Below are 4804 nucleotides of genomic sequence, written 5' to 3' on the forward strand. Positions count from 1 at the left end.
AAAAACAGAATTGACTCTGGCTTAAGGGTACACGTCAGTTGAGACTCGTGGACATTTTCTCTACAAACAGACTTGGACAAACTTCCCGTATGGCAAAGTTTATTGTTTATTTACTCTAAAACACAGGGATGAACAGATGAACACATGCACGAAACAACTTGATAAACTTTTTTTTTGTTTTTGCGCGCGCGCGTCAGTGAATGCATAGTCGTGGCGCACCTGAAGCAAGGAAGTGAAAATAAAATGGAAAAAGACCTGGGACAAATGGAAGAAGGGAAGTAGAGATGAAAAATGCAAATGAGCAGGAGAATGAATGATATTTATCGGGCAGTATTGCGTCAAGGTAACGGTGCATTCCTGACAGAGCTACGAAGGAGGAAGACTGTGCTTGCATTATTCATTAGAATCTAACCCAAAAAGGGGTTTTTGAGTATTGGACGGACATGTTTATGGGTGCTTATGTAAAACAGGCTCGAGAATCCAAGTTGTAGTGTTCCTCTCGCTTTCTTTCGTTTTTTTTTTTTTTTTTTTTTTTTTTTTTTTTTTTGTCCAACTCCGAACAGTGGCATCGATTAAGTGTCAAGGTCTTTCAGGGTCCTGGGTTTCCTTGCATGAGGGTACATTTTGCAGCAGTTTTACTTGGTAGCTAAACTTTGAGCTTTCTTTGACTTTAGCACCATAGAAGAATGGAGGTATGTTGTTTTTTGTTTATATAATGAAATCCAGAGACATAGGGATGTGTATCATCTGTTGGTTGTCACGCGCTTTCGCGGAAATCTGCTGAGGAACATCAGTGTCAGTTCGTTTTAAAAGTCATTCGGCTTCATGCCGTGTGGGGAACATCAAAATATACCTCTGTATATCTCCCACCATTCCTTCAGTCAAGATTTCAGTGAGATGGTAAGGCGCTAACTTCAAACTCTTATTAATACCGCTCTACTCTTACGGAGTCTGGGGTTAAAAAATGGCATCGAAAGAAGGGGTATTGATAAGCGAACGAAGGTACCAAAGCTCCACACTAGTTACTGCCGCATCCAGTTCAACAAAATCACCAAATGCATTACTGTCGAACTGTAGCGCTGTTGCGACAGGAGATTTCTATCTAACCATCATGAAGTTTACACAATCATCATCAACTTACAACTCTGGGTCTTTGAACCTTGCACGTTTCACAGCTGTTTTTTCAAATGCAGTTTTCCTTCCCTTCTTCATACCATATCTTGTTTTATAGTCTTACTTCTTTCCCGAGGAAGGTCTACCGGTCCTTTCGTGGTTAAAACAATCAATTTTCCTTCCCCCCTTTTATTCAGATTTTTGTAAAAGAAAACTATTGCGATGGCTTTGTCTGTCCGCCCTCAGATCTTCAAAACTACTGAGGCTCAAGGGCTGCAAATTGGCGTGTTGATCATCCACCCTCCAATCATCAAACATACCAAATTGCAGCCCTCTAGCCTCAGCAGTTGTCATTTTACTTATGGTTAAAGTTAGACATGCTTGTGCGTCTGGCACCGCTATATATGCCAACAACACAGATTACCACCTGGCCATGTCTGACAGTTTTATGGGGTCAGCTGAGTTTCATGGACCGTGGTTGAGAGTTTCATACAGAATTATATGCTGTACAGAAAACTCGATTGCGCCGGAGAACCTTTGGGGAAATTTTTACTTTTCCTCTTTTAATCTGCGTATTGGCCCCCTCCCCCACCCGTCTCTCTCTCTCTCTCTCTCTCTCTCTCTCTCTCTCTCTCTCTACGTCATTCAGTACGATTCAGTTAATCAATTTCATCCACTTTCTGGAACTTCAATCATATGACTGCAAATGAAATCCTCTTGCATCGCTATCCCGATGGTCCTGGAACAACCACCCATCCTCATCTCACCCAGAACTTCCTTAAATTCACCTCAACAAAAAAGGCAGTATTTCAAGCAGCCATTTCTCCTCGTTTCTTCTCCTGCAATTATATGATGTCTTATCCTTTGCAGGTTGATTCTCTCTCTCTCTCTCTCTCTCTCTCACAATTATGTGTTGATCTTATACCTTTTACAGCATCACCACATAACTGTTCATATCACTTAATTTTTTACTTTCTCTCTCTCTCTCTCTCTCTCTCTCTCTCTCTCTCTCTCACCTGCTCCATCTATAACGTATAACAAAGTATCTCTCGTCTCTCTCTCTCTCTCTCTCTCCTGCTTACCTTACGTATAATAAAGTATCATTATATTCGTCTTCCCTCTCATTATCTACTTCATACTTCTAGTAAAATAGTTCCCCGGCTCTCAAGTTATGGGGAATAGAGTCTAAAATTGTTCAACTTATTTCTGCGACAAATTTCTCGTGCAACAGCGAAGAAAAACGAACACCCCTCTGGTTGTAAGTGATTGCGAGATGATTTGATCACAGATATCAGGACAAGCTACAAGCAAGCAAGTTTACGCAGTACATGCACGGCGGTTAAAGACTGCAGTCATATTGAAAGTCCAGTTACCTAACACCTTCTTGTCCAGACATCGCAGCAGCTGCTCAACAGGTTTCCGTTTTCATAGAGGTTCCATTATAGGAAGGTAACTGACCAATTGATTCAAAAGGACAAAGAGCGGCGTCAGAAAAACAATGGTCAGGGCCTTGACGGTCGAATATCAAATTCAAGTTGACTCTGTATCACGCATCGCGCAGACTGGTATAGCGTTACATAACAGCCTTTAATGTGGCCCGCGTCATTCCGGTTCATGTGATTTGTCCGTCTCATGGAGCCTCCTCCCGTCTCTTTGTTCTCGTCGCTTATTTCCTTTTCGTGAAATAGGATTCTCGGCCGCTGTCAGGATATCTTCAGGATTTAACAGTCAAGAGGAAATTGCAGGTCGACGCAGGAAGAAGAAGAAGAAGAAGAAAAAAAAAAAAAAGGCTGAAGAATTCGTGACTGTGAAATCTTTGTTGAACGGTGGGAACTCAGTAGGACGACTGGTTGAATGGTAAGGATTGTTTACATACATACACACAAATATATATACGAGTATATATATATATATAGTATATAATATATATATATATTTATATATATATATATATATATATATAAATATATCGAGCTACAATGTCCTTTAATATCTAATTCGCTCTACCTCGGAATTAATATATTTTCATATATGCTTAACCGAAGGGTAATTTTTTCTCGATAATAGATTTGCCTGGACCCGGGCGCGAACCCATGGAGCCTTTCAAATCCAGGAACGTCAGTGAAGCTTTTTACCTACTACACCACCGCAAGAGGCTAATTGTATAATCAGTATATGCGTGCTCCGTGCCATTGAGACAGAGAGAGAGAGAGAGAGAGAGAGAGAGAGAGAGAGAGGAATTTTTTTACAATTTTTTTTTTTTTTTACAATGTCTCGCAGCCTTTAACAGAGGGCAGTTTTGGAGCAAAAGCGAAAGAGAATATATAAAAATGACTCCCTTCATCCAAGAGGACATCAGTGAGAGAAGTAGATTACGGAAAGCAGGGAAACTAAGAAGAAAACAACGACGAAAAAAAGAAGAAGACATCAGACAACGACCAGAAAGTGATCAATATTCAAAGAGGAAGATAAATCAGAGCCGAAGCAAAGAAAGTAGTTACGACAGATCAAGAAAAAGGAGGAAAATCTACAACTACAAAACAGAAGAGAAAGACGTACAACAAAAAGAGAAGAATCTACAGAAGAACACGCTGAGTTGGAAGGAGATAAAGAAAAAAAAGGGGAAATGTATAAAGACGATAAAAGGAGGTAAAACAACAAAAGGACGAGATTTGATAAATGGAGGCTTGAGAGAAGAATAATCCATTTACGAAAAAAATCGATTCAAGCGGCTGCTGGGAAAGCTTCTCCGTCGAATGCAGAAACAGCGAAGACAAAGAAGATTTTTCTCTCATTTCCTTTATATGAATCAAATCCAAAAGATGCGAAGTTTTTAAAAACTGTCCTTTGGCAGAAAGGGATAAAAAGAGAGAGAGAGAGAGAGAGAGAGAGAGAGAGAGAGAGAGAGAGAGAGAGAGAGAGAGAGTTTTCTTGCGTAAAAACCAGCACAAAAGGCTGAAGTGAAAGAGACGAAGGGAAAGAGATAAAAGTCTGATCAAGCTGTAATTCTTACTCTTCAGTAAAACAATAAAAAACGAGATTTTATGCAACCAAAGTCTGAGAGAGGAAAAGATCGAGTCTTCAAAAGTTTCAGTTCTTGTTTTATAACATAAAACATATTTCTAATAAACTGATCTAAACAAAAGGGAAATTTTTTTTTTAATTCTACGCGCGCGCGCGCACCACTCACACACACATAAGTATACATATGTATACATACATATAAGGAAAAAATATTGATTACAAAAACAAGTGAAATACTTTAGGATTACGCAAGAAAGTCCCCAACACGTTTATATAAAAACTTCATGCACGAGAGAGAGAGAGAGAGAGAGAGAGAGAGGATACTACGTCGTAGTTTCTCGGTGTCACGTTGTGCTTTGTCACACGTGATTCCTAACTATCTGCATCATCGTGGGACGAAGGTGCAACGGAGCGGCCTCTTTTCTGCGGACAGCCTTTATATTCAGAAAGGTTTTTGAACGATGGCGGGGCGTACGTGCATGCAGGAACGTAGGTATACTGAGTACACGCGTACAATTATATATATATAGTATATATATATTATATATATATATATATATATATATATGCGTGTGTGTGTATAAAAAAGTTTCGTGGTGGTAAACTTTCAATCCGATCTAAATGCGCAATGGTTTTGTTTGTTATATTTGAAACAAATTAAAAAAGT

This window comes from Macrobrachium nipponense, chromosome 18 (assembly GCF_015104395.2).
Source record: "Macrobrachium nipponense isolate FS-2020 chromosome 18, ASM1510439v2, whole genome shotgun sequence".
NCBI classification, from domain to species: domain Eukaryota; kingdom Metazoa; phylum Arthropoda; class Malacostraca; order Decapoda; family Palaemonidae; genus Macrobrachium; species Macrobrachium nipponense.